Genomic DNA, 13170 nt, shown 5'->3' with positions numbered 1-13170 from the left:
CTGAAGTGGGTAGGTCGGGAGGTGATAACGAGTGCTCCCATCGTGCTCGGGCTGCAGAAATAATTTCCTTTTTCCTTTTTAATAGCAACATGATAAAAGGGTGCTTTTAAAGACGCCTGCGGTCTCAGTAGTCACATTACTCTGATGGCTCGGGGTGACTCTCCTTTAAAGCAGATCTACAAACGAATTGGGTTATTTCTGCCAAAACAGCCCCAGCGCAAAATAAAAAACCACTAGTGTCCAAAAACTTCAGAGTGTTACTGAGAAAGTCCCCAGGAAAATGGAGAATTTATAGCAATGCATCCAGATTACCTACAGCTGTGCCAGCATCTCTGCAGGGAGATTGCAGAGAAGGGAGCAGACCAAAGTTGGGCATGAGAAATGTTTGGGTTGTGTGTGTGTTCAGATGTGTATCGAGGAATGACATCAGATGCACCAAGAAGCCATGATCATACTTCGGTGTTTTTCCAGCTATATATATTTATTTAAAGACAGACATACCTTGATCTTTCAGATACCAGATCTTTCAGTACAAAACAGTGTTTGCTGAAATATCACAGTAGGCATGGATGATCTTACAGGTCTTTTTCAGCCTCAATGATTCCATGATCTTTAAGTTTTACTTAGGCTTTCCAGCTGTGCCTTTCTGTTGGGCAATTTTTGATTATGTTCTCCCAGAAAGAGTCAGTGAGGCTGAGATTTTCCAGTGTGGATTCAGTTGCAGTAACTAGTCCTCTAATTTCTCCTGAAGCAAAACACAAGGATGTTGCATGTCACATCTGCAGTGGTCCTCTGAAGTTTACACCTGTGTGGCACATTCTTGTCTTTAACCTACAGTAACTCTGCCAATGACCCTCAGAGTTTAGAAGAACTTTAGTTTTGTGGTAGCACAAGGGGGAATAGCTTTAAACTAAAAGGAGGAGATTTAGATTAGGTGTTACTGGGAAATTCCTTCCCCAGAGGGCAATGAGGCTCTGGCACAGCTGCCCAGAGAAGCTGTGGTGCCCCATCCCTGGATGCTCTCAAAGCCAGGTTGAATGGGGCCCTGGGCAGCCTGAGTGGGGCTGGTGGGGGGCAGCCCTGCCCACAGCAGAGGATGGGATGGGTTGAGCTGTGAGGTCCGTTCCAACCAAACCATTCTGTGATTCAGCGATCACCCTTTGGTTTTGTCCAAATACCCTGCACAGTGGCTGCAGGTAAAGAGAAAGGGAGATGTAAAATATAAATGCTGGTTCCTCTATGAGTTGATGATGTCCACTTCTAAGGGATTATACCAACTAAGCCGAAGGACATAGTAGCAGGGAATTGCCAAGTGTGCTCTCTGTTGGGAAGAAGCCTTAGAAAGGGAGCCATGTGGCTTAGTGAACTGCACACAATACCAGGAGGGCTGCCATAGCGGGGATACAGTGGGGCCCCATTACAATGAGTGGCACTCTGCTTAGTTACAGACTGGAAGGCCTGGGCCCCCGCCAGCAGCCCGCTGATTAATGCTGTTAGCACCTTTTCTTCTCAGAGGGAAGACAGACGGAAGGCAGAGCTGGCCAGGGACAAATGCACTCCCTCTTTACCCCAGTTCTCTCTTGCTTCAGTCTGGCCAGAAGGTTGGTTTCTGTCTCACTGAAGGGATGATGTTTCTGTTCTCAAACATACTAAAAGCTTTTTTTTTTTTTTTTTTTTGGCTTTTTTTTTTTTTTTTTTAGTTGTTGAAATTGGGTTAATATTCTCCAAGCTTAACTCAGTTTGCTAACAGAGGTCAAAGGGACACTCACACAGAGCAGCAGAGGTGGGAAGGGGACATTGCCTCCCTCCTCCTGGCACCTGAAGTTGCAGGGTCTGCTCAGCTTGTCCTTTCCAGCTGAGGACCAGCTCATGGCCCCTTCTGCAGCGCATTTGTGTATATGTCTACATTAATGTCTTTTAATTATGCAAGCTGACTTTTGCAGAGCTGGATGCCAAGCGTTCATTTCATTAATGTATCACAAGCCAGGGCTGGGCTGGGCCTTCAGTGCTGGTGCATGCCTGCAGAGGACCTTTTCTTGCCCAGAGCTGGAGATGTCCCAGCATTACCCAGCATGACACTGCTTGCCTCCACTCTTACCCAAACATCTTTTTCACACTTAATAGTTTCAGTGTTCTGTGAACCACTTCCTCTTCTGCACTTATGCATGTGTGGGGAAGGGGATGATGCTTGCTTTAGTTTTTATAGGGAAAGAAGTTGATGCTTCTGTTCATTTGTGGAGGATCAATGTGTGAATGAACTGATCCACTAAAGTGTCTGGCAGCACTGCCCACTGCATATCTGTCCATATGAAAACGTCACCATTCCTTGGCTCCTCCCTCTACTTTACTGTTGAAGGCCGTTGACCATAACTTTTATTGTTCCCACAGTGATTCATCCTCATAGTTCATTTCCTACTCTGTTAATACTCAGCATATAATAGTCAGCTTTTGCATATGTTTCTAATGTCTAAGAAAAATCTTAGGGCATAGGAGATGAAGTTTTATCTAAAGAAAAGCTCTGGAGTCCTTACTTACAGCATGTCATGGTGAGCTTGCCCTTACCACTTTGGGACCACCACAGAGGACTTCTACCCAACAGAACGAGAATTAAAGTTATCTCTTGATGAATTCAATGCTAAGCCCTAAGCTGGACAAAGCCATTTAGATAGCAAACTGACTGCCAGCAGATGTTTTAAAACCCGATTGATAATCCTTCCATACTACCTTTATTACAGTGTTTACTGCCTAGTAAATCCCAGTCATTCCCAAGGAACCCCATTAACTAAGACACAGACTTAAAGCTTTTGAGGGATCTGGAGCACAGGCTTTGTGGGCTGAGGGAACTGGGGTTGTTCAGCCTGGAGAAGAGGAGGCTCAGGAGAGACCTTATCACTCTCTACAACCACCTGAAAGGTGATTGTAGTGAAGTAGGGGTCGGCCTCTTCTCCCAGCTAACAGCGACAGGACAAGAGGGAATGGCCTCATGTTGTAACAGGGGAGGTTCAAGCTGCAAATTAGGAAAAATTTTCTTCTCATAAGGAGTGGTGAGGCCGTGGCACAAACTGCCCAGGGAGGTGGTGGAGTCACCATTCCTGGAGGTGCTCAAGAGCCATGTGCACGCGGCACTGAGATTAGTGGGCATTCTGGTGATGGGCTGCTGGTTGGATTAGGTGACTTTAGAGGTCTTTTACAACATTAATGATTCTGTAATTCTGTGATTCGTCCTCCCGTCCCAGCTTTAAGCACTGGGGATCTCATTATGCCCTACTTGTATTTCTTTTTCAACATCAGGAGAAAGAGCTCTGAAAAAAAGAAAGAGCACTTCCCAAGAGGTGCTACAGTTACACATTCATCCACAGAACTACATCAGTCACCTCTTCTAACTTGGAAACTTAGTCATTTAATAAGTAAGCTTAAAATAAACGTATTTTGACTTTGGAAGTACATTTGCATCTGCTGCTATTAACAAGAATACACACACACACACATTTTCTCTGCTTTAAGTCTATTTGAAAATCAAGCTAAATGAGGAGACATCTCCAAAAAGCACATGAAACAAGAGGTATTCCTTCATTAGCATATTAACTGAAGACACGGAAAACCTACAGGAACTGAAACCAATTACTGTTATCTGGGAGTAGGAGAGGGCAGCATGCACTGCAGATTACAAAGGTGTGGCCCTAGGAACATTCTCACTTCTTTCCCAGCCTGTCACAGAATTTTTCTGGAGTTTCAAGCCCCACACAGATGGAGAAACAGAAAATCACCTCTTCTTCATTCTTTCTTTTTAGTTTTTTTTTTTTTTTTTTTCCTCCCAGCTTCGCTTTCTCCCAAGACAAAGAAAGTCTCAGAGTTGATAAATTCTTTGCTTACTCCCAGAGGGAAGAAACCGTCAGGGATAATAAGTGACCTTGACTTGCCTTAAGGTGCATGGCATTTCAATGGGTTCCTTGTCTATCTACATAAAGCAAAAGAGAATAAAAAATCAAATACTGCTCTTTGTTGGATTTTTCTGGGTGTAGAATGTAAAAGCAGCTGCATTTTCCTCCATTAAAATAGAATCTGACCTACAAATTTGATTTGCTATCTGCATTAAAATAGCAGTAGTCTCATGGCATAGAAATTGAACAACAACTGTAATGTATTGTATGTTTTTTTTCCAATTCTTGAGACCTTTTTTTCATTGATCTGATTGTTAGCTTTGTGCTGTACCTGTACAAGCAGCCGTAAATCCAAACTACTCAGCCAGTTAAACCAGGTTAATCTCTTGTGCCATCAAACACAACTTTGCCTGAAGAATACATTAGTGAACATGAGTTTCAGTGCAGACCTATCTCACTGTTTTTATAAGAAATTACACAAATGCATCTTGAATTGCATTTTAAAGTATTTCGTTCAGTGGGAATTTGGAAAAGGAAAGTGACTCAAATCTTTTGCAATTAGATTTAAGTTAGTGGCAGAACCATGTTTTTTTAATAGGAATTAGAATCAACTCTGCTAGTTTTGCTGATATATACAGAAAGGGGGGACAAAAGAAACCACAACATGGTTTTTTTTGGTTTTTTGGTTTGGTTTTTTTTTGTCCAGTTAGAAACCAAAAGTGATGTTTTGAACCCAAGTGTAACCTCAGACAAAATTAATATTGATGTAACAGATTTTCTGACCCGAACATTTAATTACATTTTATTTTGAAAACACTGAGTCTTCCTCACAATATCATAAATCAACAGATCATTTCTGTTTTAAAGATCCAGCAAGACTACTGTTCCACAATTTTCATTTCTTTGATAACAATTCTATGCAGGAAAGGAAAAGAAGAAAAAAGTAGATCAGCTGAATTTTCTGAATACCTGCATGAGATAACCAGAGATAAATCGTATCCAAAACGGATTACCTTTTGTCTGTCTGAATAAGAAGGAGTTAGGATTTTCTTCCCTTTCAATCCTAACGCAGCTCCAGATTTGCTGCAGAACTTTGGCTGACTCGTTTCTACCTGCTTCCATTTCCTGCTCTGGAAAAGGGGATTAAAAGTAAGTATTATCAGAAGCACTACTGCTATTTTCACGTCGAACCAAATATTTGCAAAAGTGCTCAGAGATTTGTTGGTTAGGCAGTTACAAAAGGGTAAAAATGAAACCTCCTTTGCTTGCCTGCAGCTTGGCAAGCCTTTATGGTCTGTTCCCGCATCAGGTATAAGTACTTGATTTTTATCAACAATTGAACATTGTTTTAATTCCACAATAAACTGGGTAGACGAAGTCAGAAAACTGTAAATCACGGATTGGCATGCTGTAAGGAAGTGAAAATATTCTTCAGCAAGACAACAGTTATCTCAGGAAAAGCGTATTTAATTGCAATAATGAGAAAGGGATTTTACATACGCAAATAGAAGATTGAAGTTTGTGTTGGTGTAAATCTGAACAAAAAATCGTGGTGAGAGAGGTTTGCCATTCCTTGACATTTCGTCAGTTGTGCTTTCTGCAGAAGCAGATGGATAATTTGTCCTTGAGTTTTCACAGGGTAACTTTATGGTTATGAAGAAAGAATTCCTACAGCATTTTACAGTTCTGTTTTGTTGTCGTCGTTGTTGTCTTTCTTAATTAAAGTAGCTCAGAGAAGTGCTCTTTGCAATAAAGGTAGATTTTGGAATGGAGGAAATGTGTTTTCTGAAATATTCTGAGTCAGTTCCTAGAATTCCACATCTCAGTATAAAAACTATTGACCTGCAGTAGAACACATTCAACAGTCTTACCATTCGCTATATTTTCCTCTTTAATGTCTAAAATATCTTCACATTTCTTCACCTTACTTTGTCATGCTTAGTTTAGGTTTGACTCTCTTCACTGGTTTATTCTGATCCAGTTGTTGATTAACTCCTTAAGAAAAAACTATTTGCTTGGCTGCTGTCTATGTAGAAAAAAATTGTGTTTAAAGGCACCAATAAAACAAAGCTGAAATATTTCTTATCTTTAGTTAAGAAAGTGGCATGAGGAAGCAGATCTTTCTGGTGAATAATGAGAACAGTGGCATTGCTACTTTCCTCTGAGAGGTGAAAGATTAATGCTTTAATTCTACCTTTACTTAATTGCCCATGCTTTGGCATTAAGCAAGCAAGTTTTTGAATGGGAAATTCCTATGCTAATTTAACTACTTGCTTACCAAACTTCATCTTACTTGTTTTCTAACACATTTTGAATCAAATCTCAATCACATAGATATGTATGAAAATTTTAATACAAAGTTAGAAGAAGCTAGCTGAATATATGTTTTCTCTGCCATTGGTTGGACATACATAGGTCTTCAAACTGCTCTACAACCCTACAATCTCCTGGTGAATAATTTTCAGGAGGTAATTTGAACTCATCTTTTGACAGGAGTATGGGCTGGATAATACAGGTTTTTGCTGGTGATGGACATCTTTTCCCAAAAATTCTGTGGTAACAGCAACAGTACTCATAAAACAAAAAACAAATACCAGTTTGGACTGGCATCTTCGCTGCTGCTTTTCTTAAAACAGTTCAGGGTACAGGTACCACAAAACACACTTAGACATTCCTGTGTGGAGCCAAGAGTTAGACTCAAGAAGGGTCCTTGCAGGTCCATTCCAACTTGGGGTACTTTGAGATCCTACAATTCCATGCACATTCTTTATATAAAATAATATTGGGTGAGAAAGCAGTGCTTCCATAAATATACAAAAATAACAAAGCCTAAGCTATAGGTGGTGACTTTGTACCACTGATCCTCATTACAACATTAACCAAGCAGGGACTGCAAAGTTTCTTCATAAAATCTTGATCATCTTGTCTGTCTGTCTGTACACGCTTTAAGGAGAAAAATATATGGAGATAGCATAGATGAAATTCACATTAAGAAATTATTTTTGTCAAAATTAAATTTATTAACATGTTGGGTATTTTCCATCTCTAGCATCTGTTGAGCAGTGCTTTAAATATACGACATCTAAACAATTTATGTCTAAACAAATCACAGTAAGTAGCCCATATTATTTTGGAAAATTATACAAGCTGCTGGAATTTGCACGTATTGTAGATACTTGATAATCTAACTTTTCTGTCCTCCTTTTTTTTCTTTAGTATGTATTTGAATAATTGACTAATGAAAAACATACATTTTTTTAGTTGCTTGGAGGTTTTCTTGTATGCAGCTGTTTGAAAGTTCTGTTTCTCAGCAGCACATATTTTCCTGTAATATTTTTGTAAGAAAAAAAAATTAAAAATAAATAGTTGTTTTGCTTTTCAGTGACTCCATCCCTATCTTTACTAAACAAGATTTCAGACCTCGTATTCTTATTATCCAGGAGAAGCTAGAGAGGCAAAAGGCATTAAAAATTATTTTTCTCAGTCAGTTTCCTATGAAAAGTCCCATTTGCGACAACCTTCCATGTTCCCAAACTTTGTTCTACCATTTTGCTTTTGTCTGCCTGTTCTGTTAGACTAAATTTCTCTTTCTTCTAATCTTGTTCAGTTATTCAAACAACCACTTTGCACCTTTCTAGGCTGGCAGACAGATTCCACTTCTCACACTATTCTGTTCAACTAGTCTTGTATGCAAAGCATCTCATCTCTAACAGTGTTAACCTCTTGCTGCTGCCTTCCCAAAGCTCGTGCTGCTACTAATTGCACAGCTAGAAAACCATTCAGAGAGATGGGAACTGCAGTACTCAGGAATGCATAAAATATTGCAAGAATGTTTACCTGAGGAGTAAAATATTTTCTGTGAGACAAGACATCTCCTGTATGTGGACTGGATTAATGCTGTCATTTTTGCTGTCACATCACTAATTCCACAGATGGCAAACATCTGTACCAACCAGGTTGAAATTTTTGTGGGGGAACTGTATTACCACTTTCTGTTTAATTTTTTTGTGAAGGCACACTGCAAAAATCTATTGAAGAGGATGTTTTGTAATCTTCATTTATTTTTCTCTTCTATTAACATATCTATTTTTAATTTCTCTGTACCTATATACATCTTGCAACTGTTAGCATTGCCAGCATCACCTTATTCCTCATTTTCATTGCATTTTCAATACAAAGCTAATCCAGGCCCTGTTTTCAGTGAACTTTGTTCTACTGACTACCCTGGCAGCACAACAAAAAGGATTTTCTCACCTTTGAACATAGCATGAATATTGTAGGTGCCTATTGCTTGAAAACATGGAATTAAACCCTACTTAATCTGACTGTGCAGAGGCAAGAGAGACTTATGCCTTCAGGTTGAGGCTCGTGGATATTCAAGATCTCTGTGCCTTTGTGCATTGCCACTTGCTGCACATTTCAAGCTTGGTCCTGATGAGACTGGTTTATCAGGAGAGCACGAGCACAGGAGCTGGGAGAGTAAGTTGGGAAACAGGTGAAGGTTCAGACCTGGGAGATAAATACAGAGGGTTGTGGGTTGGACAGCACAACAATCTCTAAGATCAGCAGAAACAATCATGGTTGAACGCCTGCCCACAGCACAAGCCATTTATGATGGTAATATTTAGGTGAGCTAGACAACATATTGCTTTTTAAATATTTTCAATGCTTTAAATCATAGAATCATAGAATCACAGAACCACCGAGGCTGGAAAAAACTTGCAAGGTCATCTAGTCCCTCTCCACCTACTGCCAATATTTGTCCACTAAACCATGTCCCTAAGTACAACATCTAAACATTTCTTGAGCATCTCCATGGATGACAACTCCAGCACTTCTCTGGGCAGCCTGTTTTAACTCCTGACCACTATTCTGGAGAATGAATTTTTCCAAATATCCCTGTGAGTGTTGGGAACTGCCAGATTGATTTAGGGCAAAGAATCCACAAAACAGTCTGACTTTAGCAGCCCATGATGCTTACCAGAAGGACTGGTATGGAGCTAGTAATTCAGGACAGTACTTCAGCAAGACACCACTTGTTAGATATTTCTCTGAGGAGACATAGAGTATTTGTCTTTGATATGCCAAAAGTGACAAATTAGCTCATTAGTCATTCAATTCTACACAAAATCACGGACTGTCAAACACTGAGTTACTTATCAAAAGACTTCAAAGAGGCCACTGCACCTTGTGCACCCAGAATAATTTGACTGTGTGAGCTTTCAGTGCAACCCAACTGCACTAATCCAAAAACTGTAGCACTGTATGATGAGGCTACAAAATCAATAAGAGCCCAGTGGGACCAGGAAACAATATCAAGATACACTGCCAGGGTTATGCCATGCTGATGCCCTATCTTCAATGGGAGACAACACAGGTCCAGCAGTGCCCAGGCTACGATGCAGACTTCAGGGTGCGCATTGTTTCCTCTCTCTTTTTGGCTGCCAGCCTTGACCCAAGCCCCTGCACAGAGAATGAATGGAGAAAGCCAGCTGATACCGGTGCTGGAGAGGGGCACAGTCTAATTTAACCTTATGATGAACTCAATGCATTGGAAAGATGGATCCCACTGTGCTGCTGGACCTCATGATCATTAGCCACAGCATTTTCAAGCAGTCAAGCAAAAGAATATTTGAGTTGGATTACCTCAGATGAGCGGAGTTGCTAAACATAGAATAAGGAAGAGGGTAGAGGGTGAGCCAGAGGCAAGTGCCTCACTCCTGAGGGAGGGACAATCCTATTTAAAAAGTGTTGAGTACAATAGGGCTCTTTGCTCAAACTCTTACCTAGGTGGGACACACAAGCTACCTGGCTAGCTGTGAGTGGAGCAAGAATAGCAGTCTTTGTGGTGAGATTTCATATTTTTGCATGTCCACAAGAACAATGAAGTTTTGTTAGATTACTCTCTCCAAAGTGCCCAAGTCAGGAGCTACATCTTACTGTGGACATCAACTGAAGGAACTGTAAGGAACACTATTCCACTGAGTAAGAGATCTAAAGGTCCACCCCAACCTCTGCCATGGGCAGGGCTGCCCCCCACCAGCTTAGGCTGCCCAGGGACCCATCCAACCTGGCCTTGAGAGCATCCAGGGATGGGGCACCACAGCTTCTCTGGGCAGCTGTGCCAGTACCTCAATGTCGACTCAGTGAAAAATTTCTCCCAACATCACCTCTCCTTCAATTTAAAACCATTCTCCCTTATCCTATCACTATCAGACCATGTAAAAAGTTGATTTCCTTCTTGTTTATAAGCTCCCATTAAGTATCAAAAGGCTGCAATTAGGTCACCCCAGAGCCTTCTCTTCTCCAACATGAATAAGCACAGCTCTCTCAGCCTGCTTTCACAGGAGGGGTGCTCCAGCCCACTGAACATCTTTGTGGCCTCCTCTAGACCCACTCCAACAATTCCACTCCTTCTCATGCTGCGGCCCCAAGGCCACAGTAGTTCAGGTGGGGCCTCATGTAGGCAGAGCAGAGGGGACAATCTCCTCCCTTACCCTGCTCACCACCTCTCTTAATGTAGCCCAGGATACAGTTGGGCTGCGAGCACGCACTGTTGATGCATGTTAAGTTTTTCATCTACCACAACTTTTGGTTATGCGTAAACAATCTCTTCATAGCCACTCATAAGTGGCACATACTGTTCTCATGCCAATATTTATTTCCTTCTGGAACAGAGTTGCAAATTATTTCTCATTGAGGCAATTTTTTAGTGGCATTCTGGGCCAGAAACCTGATTTTCCTGGCTGGCTTTTGCATAAAACTTATAGAAGTCTGACAACTGAGCCACTCAGGAAATGTTTGCTACCCACAAGTACTGTTTGAAAGGGCAGTTTTTAGTGAACTATAAAACAGATACTGAGAATAAAGTTATTGTGGTACAATGTACATTAATTGCTGCTAATTCCCCTAGGAAGGTGCCACAGGCTTCAATGAGACTTCCCTCCCAGCCTCTACCGGGAATAATAATGTTCATAGGAATAATAGACCTATAAAGTAGGTTTCTTTTTAACATGCCAAAATGTATTCAAATATGTTCTGTCTTAGGTTTAAAGGCTGGTGGATGGACATGGCCAACCTGCAAAAAGCCTAGTTTAGCCAATGGAAGTGCTATGGGAGAGCTTGGAGTCAGTCAGGTTTTAAAGCTGAAACAAAAACTTTCCACTACCCTCCCACACGTTGTATGGTTAATGTAGGCAGATTACTAATGATATCTCATATGTGAGCTTAAAAGAACCTCACCAGATATCTCGTGTGACCTATTCAAAGCTGGTCTGGAAAAAGGACTACAGATCTGTGCCAAATGAATAAGGAGTTCTCCTTCCTGGTGCAGATCAAAGCAGCCACCATACTTTTGTGGTACCCTTGCTGATGTTTTCATTATCGTATCCAGACATATCATATCTCCTATCATATCTCTGAGCTAAGATGAGATGCAGACTGTGAAGTCCCTCAGGTTTTCTGACAATTATTTCCTGAAATTGAGAAGATGAATGCAGAGCTGGCATTCCCATCCATCTCTGCATTTGCTTCACCTACTTCTTTAGGAATGTCAACACCACATCCCAGCCTGATGTTCACTTAGGCCTGTTTTAGGAAGCTATTAAAATATCCATGGAAGGTCAGATACATTATGATTCATGACTTTATGAAGACATACTGGGAAATTCTTTCCCTCACACTTGCTGTTTGATGTGTAGAGGTCCACAGCTAAGTCTGAGATCAATATACTTCATCCTTGTTCTTAATATTTATCTACTTACTTATGTGATATGTTCACCTACAGCAGTGTGAGTCCTAACTGTACTCCTGATGGCTGTTCTACATTCATTTCAAAGCAAGGGCTTTGTGTACTGCTAGCCAAGGTCCCAGATCTTCTGAAAGACTGATCAAATGCAACCTGCTATTTGTCAAAGTTGATTTGTTTCAAAGCCCAGTTCCATGGGATAAAGAGGCAGATACGTTCACCTTTTCTCCTATGAAGAAAGGCTGAGTGGACTGGGTTTGTTTAGCCTTGAGAAAAGAAGACTGAGAGGGGACCTGATCCAGGTCTATAAGTATCCAAGGTGTTGGGGGCAGAATGGCAAGGATGGACTCTTTTCAGTGGTGAGTGGAGACAGGACAAGGGGAAACGGCCGGAAACTGCAGCATAGGAAGTTCCACACAGATGTGCAAAGGAACTTCTTTACAGTGAGGTGACGGAGCACTGGAACAGGCTGCCCAGGGAGGTGGTGGAGTCTCCTTCTCTGGAGATGTTCAAGACCTGCCTGGATGCCTACCTGTGCGACCTGCTGTAGGGAACCTGCTTTGGCAGGGGGGTTGGACTCAGTGATCTCTGGAGGTCCTTCCCAACCCCTACAATTCTGTGATTCTGTGTGATTCTGTGATTTTCCCTGTGGGCATTTACAGGTGGTCCATGGTGAAGACTGAATATAGCAGTGAAGTGCACAAGAGTCAGACCTGTAAGTCACTGTTGAAACATACACAGCTGTGTCTAAAAGTATATCGGGAAGACGCACCACAGTGATACCATCCTTGCAAAGTTAGTATCCCTTCCTGCTGTTGCTGACCTGAGCAAGAAAAGGATCCTGAAGACCCACTGGCTCAGATCTCAGCTCACAGCAGGCTGTTTGCACGTGAGACAAGCACTAGCTGCCTAGGTTCTTGTGAGAGGTGGGTGGAGTAGGGTTAGCACAGACCTCTGCATTGTAGAGCTGGGAAACTCCTCCTCCAATCTCTTCAATCTACTCCAATTAGAACCTGCATAAAAAGATTTTTTTTTTCAGGGAAAATCATTGATGAATTTGTGACACCTGTTTGCCTGCAGCAAACCTGTTACATGCTTGGTTTTGTTCCAGATCATCTGAACTCAAAGTTACGTAAAGGGTGAAACTGAGAATCAGAGGTCCCAACAGGATAGTCTGAGAGATGGAAGATAGAGAGCTCACTACAAAAATTCTTCCATGTTCTTCAGAGACCAACTGATAGATAAGTGCTCTCTTGGGCAGGCAGATTGGACCTATCAGCTGCAAAGGGCAGGCAGCTGGAACAGGATTTTCACACTTTTCAAACAACCCTCATCTGACAAATATTTAATGGAGTATTGCTTAAAGCAGTCTGCCACAGGGTGACTTACAAGACTTGTTTCAGTAACGCTGAGTGGGAAAACAGACAAAACAACGGCTATTTTGTGTCACGTGGTTAAACTTTTCTTTTTTCTTTTTTTTTTTCTTTTTTCTTTTCCTTTTTTCTTTCATGTGGGTTAGCAAATCTAAAGCTAGCATGATTT

General features: G+C 41.4%; 1 long non-coding RNA gene across 1 annotated transcript; it reads right to left on the bottom strand.

Moving 5' to 3' along the window:
* Positions 1-3237: 3237 nt before the first annotated feature.
* On the bottom strand, positions 3238-5465 carry LOC128076441 (uncharacterized). The gene is made up of 3 exons (XR_008204383.1): positions 5382-5465; positions 4895-5011; positions 3238-3954 (listed from the first exon to the last, which is right to left on the bottom strand). It is a non-coding gene; the product is annotated as an uncharacterized LOC128076441 (long non-coding RNA).
* Between the last annotated feature and the right edge of the window lie 7705 nt (positions 5466-13170).

This window comes from Tympanuchus pallidicinctus, unplaced genomic scaffold (assembly GCF_026119805.1).
Source record: "Tympanuchus pallidicinctus isolate F22 unplaced genomic scaffold, pur_lepc_1.0 scaffold14, whole genome shotgun sequence".
In the NCBI taxonomy this organism is placed as follows: Eukaryota; Metazoa; Chordata; class Aves; order Galliformes; family Phasianidae; genus Tympanuchus; species Tympanuchus pallidicinctus.
The sequence above is the reverse complement of the archived record's forward strand: the minus strand, read 5'-3'. Positions and strand labels throughout refer to the sequence as shown.